The following is a 24643-nucleotide window of genomic DNA, read 5'->3' as shown; positions in this document are numbered from 1 at the left end:
AAACATATTTGCCGTTTCAAATTAGAAGTACCAAAGAGTCACAAACGTAGTTTCTGGGAGCAAGAAGCCCGAGAGGAACACAGTCAGTGCCTCTGCTGTTCAACAGGTCGTTCAGCCTTTGTTATCTCATGTTGTAGCTACAACTGTTGGAGTTATATATGCAACTGGAATTAATCACAAATGTTGAACGCTGAACCCAAATGTTATCGAACGCCAACTCTAAATTTACTTTGGTCTTTGCAATTATCAGCTGACATAAACACTAATAGTACAGTTCTTTAGAAGTAGTCATTTGTTGTTTCTGCACTTTGTCTGAACCTCCCCCGCCGGTTAATTGGAGGTGAGGCGAATGAGGACGTGCCGCATTCATTAGGTGTCATAAAGGTCCCTGTAAGGCCTTTGGTGTTTTGCTGGAGGTTAAATATATATTCCTCTGTCTAAGGAAAGGACACAGAGCTGCACTTGGTATTTTCACTTCGAATGTAAAGTTATGTATTATTTTGTCATCGCTTGACTGCTTGGTACACTATTATCAAAACATTCGCTATTATTGCCAGTTTCCCTTGGCAATAATTACATCTCGCCAACACCAGTTTCTTTGAATATCAAATGAAACAGGAGCGCGAAAAGGAAAAACCGACAGCTATCAGGAGAGAAAGAGCGAGGGATGAAGAGAAGCAGGGGAAAGTGGCATGTGGAGGGTTTGGGTTTGATGAAATTGGTAAAAGAAAAAGAAGAAGAAGACAAAGGGAGGCAGTTTCAGGGAGAGTGATTGCACTGCGAGAGGAGGAGGGGTTTAGCGAGCCAATAGAGCAGACGGGGGGGAAAGCAAACGACTCTCTGAAGCTGCAATAAGCCCTTCTCCATCCCACAGCAGTGTTTTTCTGCAACTGTTTCTAGCCTGTATAAGTGCTCTGGGTAATAATGGAGCTGAATGAGTCAGCGCAACCTTTCATGTGCACACAGTACCACGGTATCCAGGCAATGGTTGAGTTCTGTGCTGTTTTCAAGCAACACTTCCCTTCACTTTCATTCAGTTATTCAATTATTTGAATGCACAATCAATCCACTCCACAAAGTTACTCCACTCCAAGAAGGAGAAAGTCAGCAAAGAGTCAATTTTGAAAAGAACTGTCCGAAACAAAGTTAGGTTTAGACAACAACCCTACTTTAGGTTTAGGAATAGATCATGAAACTCTTAGTTAGGGTTAGGCAACACAACTTGGTCGGGTTTAGGAAAAGATCGTCGTTTGGGTTCAAATCACTACGGAAGTGTCAGAAGTTACAAGACAAATGAATCACAGTTGACGTCTGGTTTCACTCGGGGATAGTGAACTCCTGAGTCAAGGTTTGTGTTTCTTGGACCCGTCCACCTCCTCCCTCAACTTAAAATAAATCAGTTTTTACATTTTGTATGTGGCGACAGTACTCCACATCAGTTCAAAGTCACCTGTGCTCAGAGGATCAATGGCATGATGTAGTTCCAAGAAGGAAGATCAGGATAGTCAACAACGCATAATACTGAACTCACCATGACGTCGTCACGCGGAATGTGCACACCCATCGGCTTTTATCCTCTACATCCCTTCATTAATACACACCTTTTGATAACCAACACTTTGAAATCAAACATGAAAAAAGTGTTTTTTTTTTACCATGTTAGATAATCACAAGCTGAATCCCTCCAGTATCTCCGTGTAGTCAGTTAACAAGTTCATTTCAAACCAATAACAAACAAAATCATCTTCAGGAGATCTGTGTTCCGCCTCGTTTTGCTTTCCGCTCAGCTGTTTACCCGCATTCAACCAAAGCCTGCTAGAAGATGATTGGTCATTGCTCCTCAGACTACAAACACAAACGACTCCCGATAACAAAATCTCATATGAATGCAGAATCTGTACACATCACTTAAAAACTCTTCTACGCCTGCTCAGCTGTTTCTAATGTACCATTGTGGACCAGCACTGAGGACTATTTTGTATCAACATCTGCAGGTGGCTGAAGGCTCAGAGGGGAGGTTTCCCTCAACGGTCTTACATTGCTCATCCACAGGTGGAGCGTGTCTATGTGTTAGTCATGCGCTGGACTGCTGCTGTGCTTCCCGAGCCTTTCACCACATACGATACAGAACATTCGCACCATAACATGTAAAGCCCACGTTAACACTTTCAACACACAACAACTGTACTTGCATGTGTAACATTGCATACGTGCTATTTTTAAAAAAGTGATCAGTGCATAAATCTGTTAAAAACAAACTCAAATAGGCTCCAGCTTCCCTCATGAAGTTAGAGCATGTAGCTAGTGTTGAGTTATTTTTTAAAATTTTGATTTAATTAAACCACCGACTAATTAAACGATAAATACTCTCACTAACAATCTCCTGTGAAAATAGTGTCTCCATGTGTTATAAACCGTGTTGCCCACACGCCACGCTGACGGCAGCAACCCGTTCATTACAGAACGCAAAAGAAATCCCCGCGGGTCCTTCATCTTAATCGGTCAGATCCCCCAATTGCTCATTCCCACCGTCCCGTGTTGCCGGACTTCCTTGATTCCATTAGTGACAGCTGCTACACCACACACACACACACACACACACACACACACACACACACACACACACACACACACACACTCTTTATCTCCCGCTATGTATTCTCCTCGTCTCCAGAGAGCATCGTTCTGTCACTTCCTTCCTGCCAGCCAGCCTTTTTCATCTTCTCCGCTCACATCTTTTCGCCGTGCTCACTCACTGTCTCGTTTTTTTTTACGTCACTGTATCTCTCGCTTTCATCTTTGACCCCTTCCTTTCATCGGGTCACCGGTCTTTATGGCTCTCACCTTGCTCTCAGCCCCCCCCCTCCATCTCCCTTCTTTCCCTCGCTTGACCTCTCTTATCTCTTTTCTGCGTCTGCCTCGGGTCCGTTAAAAGAATATCAAAAAGTCGTTGTCTTCCGCCGTTTCTCTTTCTATCTCTGTCTGTCCTGCGTGTCGTTCCCGTCCTCTCTGTCGACGTCTCCCTCTGCCCTACAGATCATCCGGTCGGGCCGTCTGCCAGGTTCTACTAAACCTTTGCCAGCCAGGTGGCACTCATAGATAAAGAAGCCATGTGTGTGTGTATATATATGTGTGTGTGTGTGTGTGTCTGCACTTGTAGGTCTACTTGTTTACGCGTGTGTGTTTGCATGCGTGAGTGTGAGAGACGGAGGAAAAACACAGCGAGAGAGGGAGCTTTGATTCCACTGCATTTCTCTCCTGGAGGCATTTGCTACCTTCTTTCCAATCTCTCTGTTTATCAAGCTAAGATGCTCAGCGCGAAGCTGCTGAGGCAAACTAGATAACCCCCCCCCAAACACACACACACACACACACAAACACACAAACACACAAAAATGCACACGTACACACATTTCTTCCCATCCTCCCAGCATCCCTCTCAACAAGCCAAGCACAATAATAAACAGAAAAGCGCACACGCACAAAAAACACAAACACCGGTGCCTCTTCACCTACACCCCCCCCCCCCGACTCCCCGTTGAGCACGGTGCTATCCTGAGGCGGTGTGGCAAGCACACATAGAGACTCGAGATATGAAACGGAAGGGGGGGGGACATAATAACAGACTCCATCACCAGACATCCACCCTTCCCTTCGCTTGTCATTCAAACGCCGTCTACCAGAGGACCCAGCGTTTTCACTCAGAGAGACTTCCCACACTTTCAGCTGCCAAATTGGGTTTGCGCCTCGGTTTTTGCGAAGCGAAGCAGCTGCCAAATTCTGCAGAGTTGGCTCGCAGCCAAACAGAAGAGGAAAAAAAAGCACGATGTTTCAAAAGATGCACAGTTTTGACTGATTCAATAAAGGAACGTCTGCAGACCGGTGAAGGCTCGTCAGCGTGTTGATTTGGGACTGAAATAACAATTGCAGCATCGGTCGCCTGAGTGAGACTTTTTCCGGAGAGATTGGACGTGAAATGGGTCCTAACAATTTTCTGATTAACTAGCGGTGTCTGTGAGCGTGCGCTTGTCAGCTTTTGACAAGGAAAATCATGAAAGTCTTGGAAATTAAATTCAAAACTATTTGGACTTGTTGTCCGACAGGCTTTAAAACTGGCAATTATCTCAAAATGTGTTGTTTGTGTTTTAGAATTCTATCAAAATGCCAATCAGAGTAAAAAAATAATAGCATGGAGACTAGTTGGTGGTATTCTACAGAAAGATATCTTGAAGACAACGGCAAAGCAATATTTTTGCACTCGGATTTGGCTTGATGCAAACTTAATTTCCTTCTTTTGGCTCTGCATGGGACTGTACCTCGTAGGAGCAAACAAACTGAAGCCACCAGAGAGTAATGAAAACAATTAGGAACCCGAGCGCCAACTTTTCACACAGCGATGGAGCCGAGCGTGTCTTCTTACGTATGCATGTGTGCGTGTCAGCACGTTTTGTGTGTCTTGCTTCAGCACATGTACCGCTTTTGTGCGTGCTAATAGTTCCAATCATAACGCGCTACACATTTCCCCCCAAAAAAAACATGACAATTTGATTAGAGTAATACGGATCTACTCGTCCTATGGGAATGTGGACCAACAACAATGATTATATTTATAAAGTGCTTCTCAAGAGACATTCAATATGTAAAAAATAATCTTAAAAACACAGAATAGAAAGTGAGGGAAGAGAAGAAGTTTAATGTAATGTGTTGTGGGAAAACGACGCAAGGGATTTTTTGGCTTGGGATAGCTTCGAACTTCTAAAAGGTTGTGGCAATGCCGTGTGAAGCCAGGTTAAAGCCAGTTAACAGGCTTATTCAACCGGATGATTAAAGTGACTGACTGATGAGCGATGCTGAACGGTCTGAGGCTGAGGGTTAGAACCTGCAGCATCCCTTCTACCAGCAATAACAAAACAATAGCAATAACAAACAATAACAACACACATTTCTTCTTTGCTATCGAGCGGTAGGTCCGTCAGTCAAACCCTGTCTTCTAAACACCGAATGAAACTCATTCTCATGATAATATTCCATGTTATGGGAAAAAGAAAACTGGACACACTCAAACACAGATTCACATGCAGGTGCTGTATAGGGCAAGTGCTGTATATGTGCACCTGTGCCTATGTGCACATGCAGGCACAGTGTGCAAGCGGTGCGGAGCGAGTCAGAGTCAGTGCGTTGATGTTCTCCCTCGCTCTATTCCCCGAGCAAGTTGAGTTCAGCTTTAACAATAGCACATCCTCGTCTTGCCATTGCCACAAATCTGACAGGGTTTTTTTTTAGCCACAAACAGCCAAAGCAGGAGCTCCCTGTCTGACTTTAGGACTGAACACAGACTGTGTGAGTGTGTATGAAGTGTGTCTATGTGCTTCTTTGTTGTGACAGTTCAGACTGACTTCCAGACTTAACGGGAACTGAAGTGGTTTCTCTTACTCTATGTATTTAAGTCGGGGAAAACACAATTTGAAATATAGAGATCATACATTTACACTTTGTGCCACCTGCAGGGCAAATCTGTTTGCCCTGTTTGTAAACTTGCCACGTACAAATGTTGTTTAGTTTCGTAAACTGTAAGAAGTGGACCTAGTCGTTGAGATATCATTCATTAGTTTGTAGACCGCAGTTTTGAAGCCTCGCGTTCAGCCTTTTTGGCCGTCGCCATCTTGGATTACGGCCGTCGCCATTTTGACTTTGTGCAACCAGTGAATGAAAGTTACCATATCTGGACAGCGGAGGAGTGACGTAGAGACGCCGTGTACGGCTCTGGTAGTGGTAGCGACCTGTCAATTACGATCACAAGACCCTGCTTTATGATGTCATAGACCTCTATACAACCAGAGAGAGACAATGGAACTTTAAAGGCACTTCACGTATTGGCTTCACTTTTCAGAACCGGATGTTGCCACCTGGTCCAGCATCAACAGGGTTCATTATGTTTTCTATAAAGCGACCTGGAGAGAGTTTTCTCTGGATATCGGTGCAAAGACAGGCAGATAGAAGATCTGATGGGCGCCGCCCTCTCCCGTACCACTTGTTCTGGTGAGTTCGGAAGGCTTTGCTGTTCCAATCAGGAAGACAACACTGCACCACAGTCACATAAAGTCTTATTGCAATGGGTCTAAAGTTTACCTAACTTTGCATGTCCGTGCAAAGCCCTGTCCTTTTTGTGTTGTGCGTTGAGGATTTAACCTGGAGAGGTTAAACTCCAGTGAAACTTGAAACTACTTATCAGAAGGGCACATATGTGGCAAGAAACAACAAAATAATCAGGCTGAAATGTGACAGAGGGAAGAGCACAAGTGTGAATGGGACAATCAACGACGACTGACTTCCACTTAGCTGCTTGCGTTTCAGGGTCCTGGCGTTGTGCATGCTGGCTCACTGCTACGATTTACTGTGACGATGCCATTCTTCAATAGAATGTTATCATCTTTCATGTTGTTTGTAACACCTGCTTTTCCCACTAGTACAAGTCCAAAGTTTGCTGAAAAGTTTGCTGTGAAAAGATCTGAACTGAATATGACACAAAGAGAGTAAATAATCAGTGGTCCAACGATTATTGTAGCTGTAAAATGTATTAGTGAATGAATGTGCCAATATAGATATTTACCATAAGGGAAAGAAGCGATCATGAGTAGCTCTTACTCAGAATTCATTTACCTATCGCTTCATAGCCTAAAAAAGTTCTGTTTCATTGGAACAGACTGGAAATGTGCTAAGTGTCCCAATAGTCAGTTGTCTATGGCTTCAATCCAGGATTGCAAAAAAAAAATTCTGTAAAGTGCCATTCAACTGGACATTTTTTCCGCATTAAGATAAAACATCTTGTGCAAGCTCCTATAAATGCTGATGTGTACGTGTGTGCACAGCAGTTAATGTGAGCCGACAGGCTAAAAACAAACTATATGAATAAAACATCGGAGATAGTCTTTTCATCTTCGCTCTGCTTTTCTAATGCTCATTACCTTGGCTGCAGTCTTTTTCTGTGTCTGTTTTTGCCTCTTTCTCTTTCTCTCTCTCTCTCTCTCTTACTTCCCCTATATCTCTTTGTTGCTCCCTCTGTTTCTGCTCCTATCTTCTCTTCAGTCACACTAGGCCCAAGGGCACAACCTTGAAACCGTGGCAAACTGTAGCACCTTCATTAGAAAGTTTTTTTTTACCAACAAAAGAATATGACTTTAAAACTAGTTATTAGTTGTATTTGTAATCTTTTATTTATTTAAAAAAGTGACACTTTAATGGGATATTTTTGAGCGTAAAAATATTTGTAATATCCTCAGAGCAAAAGATAAACCGATTAAATTGGGACAAATTTGGGTTTCCTCCTTTATTTTTCCCTCTAGCTTTCATCATGAGATAAATAAATAAACTAGAAAGCACTCAGGGAGCACATACCTGTGTTGGGGCTACACAATTCTCTAAATCTGTTGTTTTGTTTACTGGCAAATGTTTAGCTTTTAATTTCCATCTGGATCTGCATTAAAATGCTCACAGCAATACAATGATGAGTTCCAGAGAATACCTAAACATTATGGCTTTTACAAGGACGAATTATGCAAACTAAGAGACTGAGGAGGTATGGCCATACTCCAGCATTCATACGTGTATGTACCATTTAACATTTGTAAAACAAAAAAAAGGTACTACAAATATGGCAACATTATGGCATGGGATATCAGCACACATTACAGCAAACGAGAGGCTACACATTTATTCTACACCATAAAATGCACAGGCAGCGTTACTAGATAATGCATTGGTTTCATCTGGAGAGTGAGTTTATAGAGTGTGTTGTTGTACTCATCTGTCTGAACATCACTCTGTGAGCCTTGTGCACCGCAAAGTCCTCCACAATCTAGTTCCAGGTTTAACTTCATCTCATTCATTCTCAAAGCACAACACTCCCAGTCCACTCAGCCTCTATTCCCCTGTACCGGTCCACTCAGCCTCTATTCCCCTGTACCGGTCCACTCAGCCTCTATTCCCTGTACCGGTCCATTCAGCCTTTACTCCCCTGTACCGGTCCACACAGCCTCTATTCCCTGTACCGGTCCACTCAGCCTCTATTCCCTTGTACCGGTCCACTCAGCCTCTATTCCCTGTACCGGTCCACTCAGCCTCTATTCCCCTGTACCAGTCCATTCAGCCTCTATTCCCCTGTACCGGTCCACTCAGCCTCTATTCCCTGTACCGGTCCACTCAGCCTCTATTCCCCTGTACCAGTCCATTCAGCCTCTATTCCCCTGTACCGGTCCACTCAGCCTCTATTCACTGTACCGGTCCACTCAGCCTCTATTCCCCTGTACCAGTCCACTCAGCCTCTATTCCCCTGTAAAGGTCCACTCAGCCTCTATTCACTGTACCGGTCCACTCAGCCTCTATTCCCTGTACCAGTCCACTCAGCCTCTATTCCCCTGTACCGGTCCACTCAGCCTCTACTCCCCTGTACCGGTCCACTCAGCCTCTATTCCCTGTACCGGTCCACTCAGCCTCTACTCCCCTGTACCGGTCCACTCAGCCTCTATTCCCCTGTACCGGTCCACTCAGCCTCTACTCCCCTGTACCGGTCCACTCAGCCTCTATTCCCCTGTACCGGTCCACTCAGCCTCTACTCCCCTGTACCGGTCCACTCAGCCTCTATTCCCCTGTACCGGTCCACTCAGCCTCTATTCCCTGTACCGGTCCACTCAGCCTCTACTCCCCTGTACCGGTCCACTCAGCCTCTATTCCCTGTACCGGTCCACTCAGCCTCTACTCCCCTGTACCGGTCCACTCAGCCTCTATTCCCTGTACCGGTCCACTCAGCCTCTATTCCCTTGTACCGGTCCACTCAGCCTCTATTCCCTGTACCGGTCCACTCAGCCTCTACTCCCCTGTACCGGTCCACTCAGCCTCTATTCCCCTGTACCGGTCCACTCAGCCTCTACTCCCCTGTACCGGTCCACTCAGCCTCTATTCCCTGTACCGGTCCACTCAGCCTCTACTCCCCTGTACCGGTCCACTCAGCCTCTATTCCCTGTACCGGTCCACTCAGCCTCTATCGGGGTGGGGGAGAGAGCTGCGGTTGCAAACAGCGTTTACTCAAGCATACCTGCAGCCTACAAGTAAGACGTGTCTTGTAGTAATGGTCACTTTGTACACCTGCAGGATTATTGTTAGATATTTTTAGAAAACTGTTCACAGCTGTAAATTAATGAAACAGCTGATCAGTTAACACAAGCGTGACTTCAGTGCTCTGTCTGATCAACATGTGAGTTATCAATCAAATAAAGATTTAAACAACTATGACATTTGAAAAATTAGAGTAAACAGAGCATTTCAAACATCCTTGTAACTTAGACTAGTTCCTTGTGGGGACTCTCACGCGCCCCCATGCCAAATCAAAAACACATTGCGGTTCATCGCAAAAGTCTTTTCCCGTTGGTCGTGACTGTGACATCAAGGCAGGGCTATCCTCACAGATACTCAAATCAATTCAAATCGTTTCTCACAATGCAAGTCCAGAACCTTGACAGTACCTTCTTACTACTGCTAATTTCCTCAGTCCATGACAGTCATGGTCAGGGTCATGGTATTATCAAAGCAAGGAGACCAGCATGAAGAAAAAACCCCAACAACTTCCTCTAGTACCTCTTGGGCCTGAGGAGAAATAAAAGCTTGCGTGCTGAAAAGCAATTTAAAGGGCTGGATGTAGAGATTCACCTATTGTCCTGTTTCACGTTGTCCTATAACTCAACTTAGGGTATTTCCCAATACAGAGTACTTATCAAACATCAGTACTGTATTTACACCCGGCATGGGGCTGATTGGAATATTTTATTTTATGTAAGGTGACATGAGGCCAGGGATTGTTGTGTGATTAAAACTAAAAGTCAGCAGCCTGCGGTGACTGAATTAATGTAACTACTACTGTAGCAGAAGCACTGAACTTCATAATGCCCTTGCCAAAAACAAACTTTGTGGATTGGCCATGCCCAATCCACTTCATCAGGTTAGCATCACCAAAACCGATCCAGCGTATTCCTAGTTGGTTGCCACAGACATGTCTTCATGGTTTTAAAATGAAATCACTGTCTAAGTATAGCATCTTTGCGGTTGCAGTCAGTATCGGCCGTCAGAAACCCTTGTTGATCAAACCTCGGTGGATCTGCATTGGTTATTACGTGTGCAGTCAAGACAACTGCCAAAAAAGAAGAGAACATATTCCTTCCCTCAAACAAAGCTGTTCTCTCTCAAGTCTAAACCCCCTTTATGTTCTCTGCCATTGTTGTTCCATCATGTGTTACAACATCTGTTGGTACCATACTCCCCGTGTAGTGCTGTTGGTTAATGCATCAAAGTCAGGGTTTTTGCGCTACGGGTTTCAAGTCCTGGTTTCAACCTGAAGCAGCTGCAGAGGGAAAGATTTCATCAGCTCTGAAGTCACAGAAACTTGGGAGTTAATACCGGGCTGCCAGATGACGAGTTGCAACAGAAAAAAAATGTATTTTCTAAGCTTGTCCATAACCATTTCAGTAAGATGCATCACATTGTGTTGGCTGCTTCTCCTCTGCTATTTTTCTTTACTAAAGGGCAAAGGTTACACTGTGAGAAGCTGAGAAAAAATGCATTATCATACTACAGCTTTTGGAATCGGATTCCAGATATCAGCATGCATCAGGACTGCTCCTTAAAAGTCTTAATGCATTGCACCTTCAAGCTCTTATCTGCAGGGAACCTCTGAGAAAGCTAAGTAGCAGTATACCTTCATAGAATGTATTTTTTGCCTCTATAGCTCTGTGTGTTTGTGTGTGTGAGGGAGCGAGGGATAAATAATTTAGCTGAATCAATGCTCATTGGGATAGAGGCAGCAGGTTTTGGGGCATCAAGGGCAGGGGTTAGAGAAAACAGATATATCAGAACTGACTTTCTCTGCGTAATAACCGGGGTTCAATACCAGCAGATCAAAATGTGCAACCTCTCCCTCCATATATTTTACCCGCAGACACACACACATAAGTGTATGGCGCTTGGCTTCTTTGGCTGAGAAAATGTTAGGTTGTCTTGTGTATGCAGGGAGATTAGTGTGTGAGAGAGGACAATGAGTTCACACACACACACACACACACACACACACACACACACACACACACACACACACACAGGGATATAACAATGACTTAAAGAGCAAAGGGTTAATCCGGATTTGATTGCAACCTCAGTATATCCTTCATTCCTTTTCCACAACAGGATTTATGCATCGTTTGTTCATCCGTTGCTCGCTTTGCTTTTTATATGAGAGGAACTCTAATCTGTGGACCATCCTTTAACCTTTTTCATCACACATGCACACATATGTGGTCATCCATACACAACACACACAGCTGTAGGCAGGAACATGCTTCTCCGTTCACAGGTTTACGTTAACATGTCCAACTCACTTTCAGCGTACAACTTGCATTCTGCTGGTTTGAATGTTTAATGATGAAGTGGATTTAGTCTGCACTTAATCAGAGTCAGTGAAGTTAACATTTGTGTGGGAAAAAGTGATATTCATGCCTGATCATACGTTTTTTCTGTTATTTTCGGTTTTGTATGGCAGGTAGATGTTTTCGTGACTTCATTTTCATTCATTTTACAACTTTAATCTCGTAATATTATACTGTTGATGTTTTGTGTATGCAGAAAGTTTTGAACAGGAGCAGAACTCTTGCTGAAACACATACAAACTATTTAAGAGGTTTATGAATGATTTAAAATGCATTATGTGTGATTGGAGTGAATAGGTGCCACATGCACATTTAGAAGGGTTAAAGACACAAAAGAGGAGGGAAGAGCTAATCATGCCTAAATGTGTGCTGACAGAGAGATGACATTACATGACAAAAGTTGACGTACAGGACAATAAATATTTGAAAGCAAAGCAAAATGCCCGAGAGTCTAACTGCATTTTATTCCATTTTCCATTTCCAAATTGCCCAGAATGCATTAAATTAAGTGTTTTATGCTCAGAATTGTTGTGTCTATGTAATGTAATGTTTAATGTAATTGCCTGTGTGTGTAAATTCCTCTTCTCTGTTTCTGACGCATAGACGATCTGATTGTATATTATTCTATAAAGATATGTTCCTCCTTTTCCGTTCTATTTCTATTAGGATGGTACCTAGTATCATCTTGGACGGCTGCACGGGCTTCTGTAAATGTGACTTTCTCCTGAACCGGCCCACTAAACATTTTCAACACTGGAAAGAAAGTATCAAATATGTATGCGTGGTTAGCTTCCTGTTCCGCACATATCTACATAAGCGGCTGTAGCTCAGTGGGTAGAGCGGGTTGCCTTTAACCACACGGTCGGCTAATCAATCCCTGGCTCCTACAGCCGGCATGTCCAATTGTCTTTGAGCGAGACACTGAACTCCAAGTTGCTCCCCGAGCCCACCCACCACCACCACCACCACCACCACCACCAAACGGGTCAAAGGCAGAGTTTAAGTATTTCCTCCAACATTCAGCACTGCCTTATAATAATATTTGTATACAATTTCTGTTGTTAGGAAGTCTTATGTTAATTTTCCAAATTCATTTCAATATTTTAATTTTGTTTCAATTATTTTTTACGCTTCTTTCCAATCTTCTTCCACAATTGTTAATGTTAACGATTTCTCTTTGGTGTTATAAACTGAATCATTGGACTGAAATTGGTAATTAACTAAAACATTGTTAATGTCTTTTTAGGTTTTATTTAGTTTAGCTGTATTCTGAGATTGTTTCCATGGATACGTAAGGATTGATCTGAGGATGTTAAATAAATGATCACATTGTCTGCATATAACGTCAATTTATGTTTTACACTTACTTACTCTCACACATATTTTCCCTGACTGCAAGTGCCTTTAGCAAATTGCAAGTCCCTTTATGGATAGAAAATGTTGTAGACAGAGTGACATTAACTTCTCTAAACGATGGATTTTTATACGATCCTTGGAGCTACATACTAAACTTTTAATGGAAACCAAAAGTACTTAAAATGTCAAAAAATCTATGGCTTTCTCTGCATCTAACTTCAGGAGTGAGAGTACAAAGTTTATCATAGTAATCTCGTATTACATTAAGTCCTAGACTGGACTAAATAATAAAACACATATGAGCCAAAGCATCATCAATATGATTTTTTTTTAATGTTAAAAGTATTATGTAGTTATTTATTACGACCTGCCTAGAATGAAACCACACGGATGATTGTCTTTTATATCGGGCACACACTGCTTAAATCTATAAGCTATAAAAAAGCTTGTTTTTTAATGATGCTGATATTAGCCTGCATGAGGATCATTCCATACGTCCAACGTCTTTACCTTCCTTATAAATCACTGTTATTACTATCTCCACCAGGAGAATCACGTGGTTGCTCACGTGTGTGCGTGTGTCACTGAGTGATGGCTGATCTTGAATTCTGCAGCAGAATAATATTTTGGTTGGACAGTTATGGCTGCATGCCATCAACTGCATGCTTACGCATCTTTTCTACAAATATTGTGTCACTCTGGCATGATCAGATTTATTCGTTTAAATTACCTCTACATCTTTTTTTAACATAAAAAAACCCTTCTGAGATTTCTCCCGTTAATATCGATGATGCTTTGTCGATCGACGTGTTTTATTGTTCGAGGAGTCCAGTCTAGATCTTAATGTGAGATTCAGGTCTCCTTCCATTACCGTAATTCATACGCATTTTGTCATCAGCAGATTAATTACTTTGCCTATTTCTGTTGGGTGGAATAAGTCTCAAAAGGAAACAGTAATCGACTCTTTCTCGTAACTGAAGCAAACCTGCCCTCTTCATTCATTAACGATGTCATTTTCCTCTTTAAAGGCTGTCTATGTTAGTAAAATGATAGCTACTTATCTATTTTGATCCTTATGAACTGGAGTAAATTAGTTGTTTAGTCATTTTACCTTTTACCTTTCTTCAGATGACTTTCGTGAAAGAAGAGAATGTCTCCTTTGGATGTCTTTAACTGATCTTCCTCTTCTCTCGGTTATTTTGCTCATTAACATTTGATTCAACTTTGTCTTATCTTCTGTTAAGACAGGGGTCGGCAACCCGCGGCTCCGGAGCCGCATGCCGAGCGTTAGCAAACAAAAACGATCTCCGTCCACACGGCGCTTCAGCATCGTTTTCGAGACGATCTCCGTCCAGACTAACACGTCTGAAAACGAACATCACGTGACTATTCACGTACACGGGGCGTGATGGTGGGGCCGGTGTAAACAGGAAGTAGATTGGTTGCTCAAAGCCGATAACCGTGACTTCAGACGGCCGCTCCGTAGGTCTGATAACCCCGCTGGACACGTCGCTCACTAATTACTCCAATAACGGCTGCTTCCTCTGCAAGCATCCTTTCTCTGCAGGTGGCTGATCATGATTTGCAGACCCCCCCCCTCGGTAAACTATCAATGGATGAATCCAAAAAAAGAAAAGTCACAGAGGAAAATAGAGAGTTTAATTCTGCGTGGACGTAATAATGTGCTTTCGCTGCCAACGATGCTGGCTTGCCTGTTTGATATGTGGCGAGAAATGTAATGTAGAAAGACACTTCCAGAACAAACACACAGCATGAACTGAACAGTGTCACGCTGGAGATGAGAGAAAAAGAGCGATTTCTCAACTGCTGCAGAAAACTCTCCTCTTCATCAGAGTTTGATATTGTTCTAACAGGTAAAATAACAACAAAATGTCAAGAATTGTCTTTATTCTTGTTCTATAATTTCATAAATACAACAAACTATAGTTTTTGTATTATAGTATAACTATATATAAATCGTTATAAGCTGTAATATCAAATAGTTTTTTTAGTTAAGACATTGGCTGGATCTCATGTTGAGTCGTCTTGAGTAGTGAGTACATGCTAGGAACTGACATAGGAGTAAGACTAAGAAATGAAGGGGGATAAACAAAACACCTGCACAGCTTCCACTGTCATGTCACCAGTAGAAAAAAGAAAAAACGGGAAGATGACGTCAAATAATTAGCCATGCGCTTCCATTCGTCGCACTGAACAATGGGCGTCAGTTTGTTATACAAACGTTCTTCAGTTCAATGGGACGTTCTTCTGACTAATGAGGTTTTGGAATATTCTTACGTCGCAACAATGGGTGGTTCCCCCGATTCCACAGCTCCTTTGAGGACTTTGCCTGCTTTGTATTGGCCTCTCTCCTCCAAACCTCTTGCTTCCTCCGCCGGGTTAGAATATGTTCCATCTTCATTGAAAACTGTCAACATTGCGTGTGTTGAAATGTGGGTCTTGATGCAACTTGAGATGCTCCTGGATCGGTTCATGCAGAGTTCTCTACTGTCTTGTTTTAAAAGACGTGAAGCCATTGTGGAATTAAAAACCCTAGCCCTTGAATTAAACTTCTGTGTTACCCCCTCATGTCAACGTTTAAGACAGTTGCAATAATAGGTCTCTCTCAGTTCGTTTACTCCTTATGAATGCATCTTGCTTGAAAAATATTGAGCTCAAATGGTACGTTTTTACAATTAGCTTCTGGAGGAAAGCTGTCAAGTCACTGCTTTCACTGTTATTCTTTAAAGTTATAAATTCAGAGATAATTATGCCTGGATTAATTTAACAAAACGTCCATTTGAGTCCTAACTTATTTTATCGTTCTCAGCGTCATCAAGCTCACTCTCAGGTCTTCAGCTGATCTACGCTAATAATTGTCTCATTGTGCCGTTCTGTATTCCGTATTGACAGTTTTTCAGCTGAGTTCTTTGATTTCTTTCGTAAACGTGTCCTTCAAGTCGGCAAACGATTGCTGCGTCTCACTTTTCTCTGCCATGTTGGACCAGGCCGTTCTCTTTCTGACGTCTTCGAGCGCTGACGTTTAGTCTCGCCCTTTGACAGCCTGTATGAGACACACCGGGCTTTCAAGTAGCTACAATGTAAACCCATCTCCGTCACTGTAATACACTCAAAGAAAAGGATCCAGTATGGCAATGATGTAGCATGAGGCGTGCATGACTACAATAAAAAAACTTGAAATCAGAGATCTTAAAATAAATGCTGGCGTGGTACAAAATCAAAGACGTGCTGCAAAAAGAGGAACGCGTCGAGCCTTTCTCCTTCCGCACTAGTTTTGTTTCCTCACTCGACGTGTAAGTGGAAAACACAAAGCGAGCAGCATTTGAAATAATGAGGCGGTCTGATGTATGTTAAGCTGAGCAGAAGGCTCATTTCAAGAATATTTGAAAAGGGATCAGTGCGAGAGCCATTTCTCAGATTGATAATCGCTCCAAAGAGCATCTGCAGCTGTCCAGGATACGCAGGCCAAACAAACAAGACGAGAGAAAACAAAACCAATATTCATGAGCCTGTTGCACGTGCAGACACGGAGAGACTGACACCTGTGTTTTAATTACAGAGAAAGAGACAGAAAGAAGAGGGCGAGAGGCAGAGCAGCAGGGTGGAGAAAACAAACAAGGAGAAAATTACATTTTGTTTTCAGACAAATTAAGACGGGGTCTTCATTTCCAGCGCTGTCACTTGGCTGGAGACTCAAAACCCCATTTCAATAACAGCGACGTGTTCGTTCCTTCATTCATTGTATCTTTTTGTTTGTTCCGTCCCTTAGTGATATACCTTCCTCTTTCTATAACAAAGTTTATATTTATATATACTTTTTTATTTTTGGTCGAACAGATGCATGTGAAGTGTTGGCCGAGAGTCATTACGCGCTCAAGTGGAACGTGCGTCGGTATCAGCAGCTCTTCAGGGCAGCGTCACGTCATGGCTGCTCTTTGAACGATAACGGATTCCTGTTGGCATGTTATCGCGGTGGCACCGGAGACTGACACTGAGTCCAGACATCCGGACCGCGATGCCAGCGCTCATGTCTCGATTTCTGGAAGGATCAGTGAGGCTCAGAGACAAGGGAGAGACGAACAGATGGACAGGGTCAAGGGATGCAGGCTGCTGTGTGTGTGTGTGTGTGTGTGTGTGTGTGTGTGTGTGTGTGTGTGTGTGTGTGTGTCTCAGGGTTCTTCCAGCAAGGTCATAAAGGCGGAAGCTGTGGACTCTGGTATGTTGGTGGATTTGTCAGAGGCACATATCAGCCCAGTTACTACTATACTTCACAGTTGTACCAGTTTTATTTCTCTGAAAAGACTTACTAAATACTAAACTTGCAGGACCGACAGGGAAATGAACAAGGAACAATCAAGCTCTCAAATAACTGCTTTTGTTCTGCCTTTAAGGGAACTGGTGAACTCCGCTGACCGCTCCAGTGGAGCCGCTCAGCGGCCGGCGGTAGAGGACTATGAATGCACTAAGCAGCCGTTAGATGTGAAGCTGGGCTCTGGGTTCTTTCTCAGCCTCCTCTTCTCCAACGTTTGAAAACGCCTCGTCTGAAACATGGCGGTGCACACGTTCTCTTTGGGTTACCTGCAACCCAAGCTGCTGGTGATTACACGAGTATTGGATGTCCCAAGAATTTACGCGGCCGGTCTCGCCTGTCGCGGACCTCCTGCTGCTGATTTTAAAGCATCAGTCGTTGATTCAAAGAACATGTGGCCCTCTGATTGTGCTACGTTCTTGTTTGAGCGCACTGGTTAAGACATGTATTCCTTTATTGTGATACAGTAGCTTTATGTTGTTGTGATTTAGCCTTTTTGAGGCTGTAACCAAGATGCTGTTGCAATGGTGCTGAAAATTAGGGTAGTGTGTAAATTATACAGAGTGGAATGATCCTTTGTTCCAAAAGCACATCCTTCATATTATGTGTGTCATTATGCTCTTTAGATCGTATCGCTGATCAGTGCACCATTCAGGTCACCCTGGGTGGATAGTGGAAACTCCCTCTGCATTGCTTTTGTTGAAATATTATTATTAAGTCAATCAACTGCAACGTTGGCTTTGTATATCTGCTTTGTTGGCAATATGCCAAATGTAACAGAGTACCTTAATCACACATTAATCACACATACCTTAAGAACACGCATACAGCAACAAATGTAACGACTTTTGGAGCAGGCCTTCCCTCTTCTCCCTGGAAGGAAGTCGCCTTTACTTCTCAGTAATGCGATATCACGAGCCATGATTTTGAGAAAAAGTCCTTCAAAGATTGCACTCAATTTTTAGGTATTTATTCAAATGAATCAGGAACCATTAAACTAACCCATCTATACTTATTTACACACACATACACACACAATATACTGTTATCTCTGTGTCACTTCCACACATCAATTCATGGAACAAAGGCGCTCGTGCACGTCCAATGTGGACCCACACACTCTCTTACACGCTCATCAATTTAACTTGTGGATGTTTGAGCTCATGATGATCTGCTCACGCCCCAGGTCAGTGACTAGAGATGAGCTGAGTCGAGTTGAGACACGTAGGACTAGTTTGTTTCACAAGTAGCCAGTCCACATTTTAAACCAATGAAAAGCAAAATCATTATATTTTTGTATTTAATCAAAATACCAATTTTTCACTGATTTCACTGAGCCATGCTTCAATGTCACGCATACCATGTTGTTTGGGTTACTTTAATACCAAAAGAAACACAGTGTAATGTAATGTAACTGCAGCTCCTCTTATTCATACCTGATTTTGTATTTCCAAAAAATGAGTGTAAACCCTTCATCATTTTCCTCTAATCTAATTGGGGTTAAGGAACTGGGCCACACAATGTCAAAAGCTCATGTGCTCATGCTGGATGTGTAGCAACGAGGAACATACATGTACTGTCTTCAGCGCATTGGATCTGTGTCTAATACGATCTGTGTCATTTTACTGAATGTGCTAAAAACAGTGAATCAGGGAATCAATCTTAGTTCTATTATCAGTGTGTTGTAATTGATTCTATGAATGCATGGACCACTTGACGTTCACACGATATGAAATATAAATACTTATTATTTTGTTACATCATTTGCGTACTTAACTAACACCTTGTGTATATTACTGTGTATTTACTATCTATACTAGCCAATGTCGGGGTCTGACTCTGACCTCAGGGCCTGACCAAGGCCCTCGCCATGTGCTTTCAATCAAAGGAAAATACCCTCCGAGGAAGGTGACCACACCTAAACTTAAATGCTGGCCCCTCATTGGCCAAAAGGGACCCCCCCCCCCCCCCCCACCGGTTTTATGACCTGAGGACAGACTGCCATTGGCCTTTTAAATAACTCAACGTCACTTTAGTCGTGTATGTGTGGTTTACTGTTGTGGTCACTGCTGGCCGTAATACAAATTTCCCCTCGAGGATAATAAAGATATCCTTGATCCTCGAAAAAGTAGGTCCCAAGACAAAAAAAAGACAAGCTAACACTGCCTCAGGGTACTTTGATCAAAAGATTTGCCAAAAGCCTCACGACATCATTGCTAGATCACATGTGATGAAACGCATGGAGTCACTACGTCTCCAGACCGCCACCCAGAGAGTAACCATGAAACGCTTACTGCTCGTTAACTAAAAGCTTGCATGTGTACATGTAGACTAAATATAGATAAACTAGTTATATTATAGTTAAATTGTAAAATCCTAGTTAAAAGAAAGCCACACACTGATGAAACAGAGTTCTAAACATATTATTTTAGCTGCAATACTATATTCATGACGACATTTACCCCCTCAGATATTTCCCCAGAATGTGCACCGTGTTCTCCAGTTGGGTGACGTACGCCTAAAAATGGATCTTTCACTGCAACAAATGAATCCAAAACAAATGACAGAAAACTCCTCTTCTTCACAAACCCCGGCGTTCCCAGCCTGTGGCGCCGGAGCCGGCCTTGTTGAAAATATCACACTGATATTTGACAAAGTCACAGACACAGAGCAGCATCGACTGTCATTAATATTCAGCGGAGAGACTCCTCTCTACCTCTACCTGCCACACACCCTCCAAAAAAACCAACCTTTTTTCATTTCCACAGCGACACTCGAAAACATTCCACTGTGGGGTCGAACGTGGCACCGGCCATGGACCCTTCACGTGAACGCTCTGTCTCACACACACACACACACACACACACACACACACACACACACACACGTACGTTCACTCACGAGCACGCACTGGGGACCCCTGATGTATTTTTTGTGCTATTTGCAGAGCCTGCGTGTGTGTTCTTTAGTGTGTGTTTGTGTGCACAGCCCCTGCATTATTCATTAATCTCTTTGTTTTTACAGATCCCTCCCGTAAGCCCACCAGTCTACTTGCATTAAGATAAGACCGAGACAGGCTCCGTGCGCACACGTACGCACACACACACACATACTCACACACACACGTACACACACACACACACACACACACGTACTCACACACACACGTACTCACACACACACATACTCACACACACACACACACGTACTCACACACACACGTACTCACACACACACATACTCACACACACACACACACGTACTCACACACACACACACGTCGCTCAGCGGGTACGCACCTGAACCCCGGTTTCATTAGAAAGTTCCTAATAGCAGCGGTAAAGGCACAGTAACTAATTGCCTCCGGTGCGAGCACTGTATGCCTGGGGGAGGTGCTTGTACTGCCATTCACTTCGCTATCAGGTACATACACAGAAAGGTGTTTATTACTGATAAAAAACAAACGTTCCGAGTCACAATGATAAAAAAAAAACCTCTGCGTTGTTCCCTCTCCGCCACAGGTTAATTATCAAGTTTTGAGCTATTTGAATGCGGAGCTTTACACTGACGCACTTACACTCTTGTGTGTCTGTGTGTGTCTGTGTGTGTGTGTGTGTGTGTGTGACAACAACATTTTATGCAAGTCAGGTATAATATCAGTTAGTTGCAGTACACAGGTAGCAGGCCATCCGCAGCAGACGCAAGCCATTAACAGTAAATGAGGTTACCAATTAATCTCACATGCTTCTATCCATCACTGTGAATTAGTGCAATATACCTGCATGGGCCTCATTGGAAATAAATGAGCTCCATAATCCTCAAGGGCTGAGGAAGGAATAAGTGGGACTGTTGCCCTGGACCTTAAACCTGCGGCATCCAAGCAGAGTGAGCTATCAATCATGGAACAATCATATCTATAAGTCATAAGTAGAGCCCAAACATTTCGCCATGGCTCCTGGGAAAGGAGATATATCAGTGGCAGATGGTTGCCTTCCACCTCTCGTGTGCCGCGGCACACGCACACACACACACACACACACACACACACACACACACACACACACACACACACATCTGCCCGGGTTCCAGTTTGGAGTGACTTCACATGAATGAGCACACCTGAGTGTTTGTGGCCAACATGTCATGTGAGGCGGTTCCAAATGGTCACAAGGTGGTGGCTTCAAAAACATATTGATCAGTCAGTCAATGTCTTTCTAGAAATAAGATCAGCCGGCTGCTCAGTCTTAAAGCGCCAACAAGGTTACGCTTGCTGTGCCACAAACATCCTTGAGAAAACATATTTAATGTTTTTTTTTGTTTGTTCCAAATTAAGCAATTCCTTCTCATTAGTCGTTTTGCAGAGCACTTCTTTATCGTTCTTCGCGATGTGTTGACCGTACAGTTTCAGTACACTGGCCTTATTCTCCCCAGGATGATGAAAACATTTCGGTTTCTCTCACCTTGCTTTATTATCGTCTTTTAAGCAATGCGACTGCTTAATTCACAGGATGGCGTTCAGGTAGCCTGTGCTTCAAACAGCTCCGTCTGTTGATCCGTTATGCACAGCTGAGTGTCGACATGCAGGAGCTGCAGAAAAAGGTGGGACCAGAGAATGAATAGGGAGACACTGAAAAGCCCCATTTACATGTAAGCCCTGCTTAACCTTAACCTGAGCCCCAGCTGTGTCTCTGTATAATTCTACACCGTTGATACAGAAATAATCAGGTTATGCTAATGCGATATTTTGTCTGGGACAATGTTTGTTTTAGAGACCTGAGTTTAGTTTACAACCCAAAGATGCAGCATTACTGGTGTAGTGAAAAGCCTGTATCTATGAAACGTGAACTTTCTGTGTTTTTTAAGCTCAATGAAAAGCATTTATGATGTAATCCATTGGGTTTTGATGAGGTCATATGTTATATGAGCATTGGAAAAAATTACATCAAAGTTGGAGCTGTCGGAGTTTGCTGGACAGTGTTTTTTTTTTACTTTTATATAAAAAGGCCGTCATACATGAAAACACCAAGACAAACTAGATTAACATTTACTGGAAAAATTATTTTAAAAAATTGTCTGAATAAATAAAAGCGGAGCATTTGAGCAGTTTGAGTACATCCTCAAAATTGCATCAATGTGCGTGTGGAAATATTTCCCTGGCAGAAATTGTTCAGAAAACCTCGGCTGCACATACTCCAGTGAAACGTGAGCTAGCTGATACCCAAGGTAAAAGTGACGTGCAACATGCTTTACCGCGTGGGTTAGGGTTGTTTTTATGCCCCATTGATCCGCTCTCCTTTTTTTTTTTTTTGTCTCCACAAGGAATAACAAACCAAACATTTTATGTTATAATCAAATGATGACAAATACCCTCCAGAGGAACTTAAAACAGGGTAAATGAAGAAGAACCGTTGCGTGTTCTACGACGGTTTGTCTGCTTAAAAAACAAAATGGGGTTTAATCTCCTCCCAGATTAGCTTACTTTACCCGATTACCCGGCATCCGCCTCGGGCCACATCGTGATCTAATGGATCCAAGTAGTCTACATCAACACCCCGATAGAGTAGAACACCCTATATGTCAGTCAAATTGCCAAATGTTGCTTTAGTAATAAAAGAAAACCTCTCAAAAATGTGAGGTTTTAAATAAAATGATCTGATTACCGTATTTTTCGGACTATAAGGCGCACTTACAATCCTTAAATTTTCTCAAAAATTGACAGTGCGCCTTATAATCCAGTGCGCCTTATGTATGGTTACTTGTTGTGCTTATTGATTATTATTATTTTATGTGGTACAATGCGCTCAAAAATCTGTCGAAATGTGTAAGTACGACTTTGGGAAGCAACGAAGCCGCTCCGCTCAATGGATATTCGGAGCATTACGGTACGCTGTGTCACTACCTGATCGGCCCCGTAACAGGAATGTAATGTCTAAACTAAAAGTCAAAATCGATCAATAAGCACAACAAGTAACCATCGGTCGCAACCGTCGTCCGAGCTTTCACGAAAGCTGGAATCATCACTGAACAGCCAAGTACCGATAACGGCAACGAGACTGACTCGGAAAATGACGAGAGGGATTCGGGCATTCTTGATGCCGAAATCGCACAGCTGTTTCACTCAGACACTGAAGATGAAGAATTCGATGGATTTGTGGAAGAGGAATGAATCGATAAGTGAGTGTATTTTTCTGTACCGGTATTTGTTGTTACAACTGAGTTGAATAAAGTTTGATTTACCGGACTGTGTTGTTTTGCTTAATGTGCCTTATAATCCGGTGCGCTTTATAGTCCGAAAAATACGGTAGATATAGTTGTATGTTTGTACTTTTTCCACAAAAGAAATTAGGACTCACGGTTTGCATGTTATTTATTGGACAACACAACCAAAAGTGGTTTGGTGAAAGTCAGTCAGTGTACAAAGAAGTCCAAATTAATACCTAAAAAACACAGATGTTAGGGATCTGTGTTTTTACATATTTTTGAATGGATGATGGTTACTTTGTGTTTTAGTCAGCTTACTTTGTTAATGTTTTTTCTCATAGTTCTGCCAGCTGGAGCAATGTCACTGCAAAGGTATTTAAAAAATAAAAATGATGTTTTCTTTCAAAACATCCAAGACTCCCTCTATTGACAATAAGCCAGGTTTTGTTCATCCACCAATGTCTGCATTGTTTTGAGTCCAACAATGATCAAGGCCAATACTTGACTAACATGGACCGACACGGCAACATGGTGATTTTTAAAGTTTTAACGTCAGGAGTACGGGATGTTGAGGAAGGGGATGAACGTGGAGAGGGCGTTCTGAGACGGATGAATGGAAGCTACTTAGTGTGTGTGTGTGTGTGTGTGGGGGGGGGGATCTGTCTCTGGAGTGGAGTCACCCGAAACCGATTATGGGACCCAGACTGTACCTGGAGGAGAGATGAGAGAGGCATGCACAGGATTGAATGAGAGGGAAGAGAGGGTGGATGAATATGAACGGGGGTGAGCAGGGGGGAGGGGTGGGGGAGTGGGAGTGGGTCCAGAAGAAACGGGACGGGAGAGGTTGAGCAGGTGTCAGTAGGCTTGACTGGTGATTACAGGTGCGGTGGAGGCAGTGGCCCTGCTCCCGAACCCAAGTTGACTTTATCGAGCTGTGTTTACGCTGCAGACGGCGGCTCTGAGCATGAACGGAGGCGTTCTCCGAAACGCCAGAGGCTGTAAAGAACGACGACGAGTGTAACCCATAGACTGTGGGTGTAACCGGCAAAAGGCCATAAACCAACCTCCACAATGACAAGGAGGGACCGTCATCATCTGTAAACTCATATCGCATATTCATGGACTACTTAATTACCTTTATACAATACCTGTAAGAAAGAATGAATCGCCATTAATCTCATTGTTATGTGTAAAATTCAATAATGAATTCAAAAGTAGTGCATTGCGCACTTTTATGTTAAAGTACTGCTATATGAACAAAATAACAATAACATTTGGTTTGAATCAC

This window comes from Cebidichthys violaceus, unplaced genomic scaffold (assembly GCF_023349555.1).
Source record: "Cebidichthys violaceus isolate CVI_PGR_0920_01 unplaced genomic scaffold, fCebVio1.0.p SCAF_16, whole genome shotgun sequence".
NCBI lineage: Eukaryota > Metazoa > Chordata > Actinopteri > Perciformes > Stichaeidae > Cebidichthys > Cebidichthys violaceus.
Note: the sequence above shows the minus strand (reverse complement) of the source record.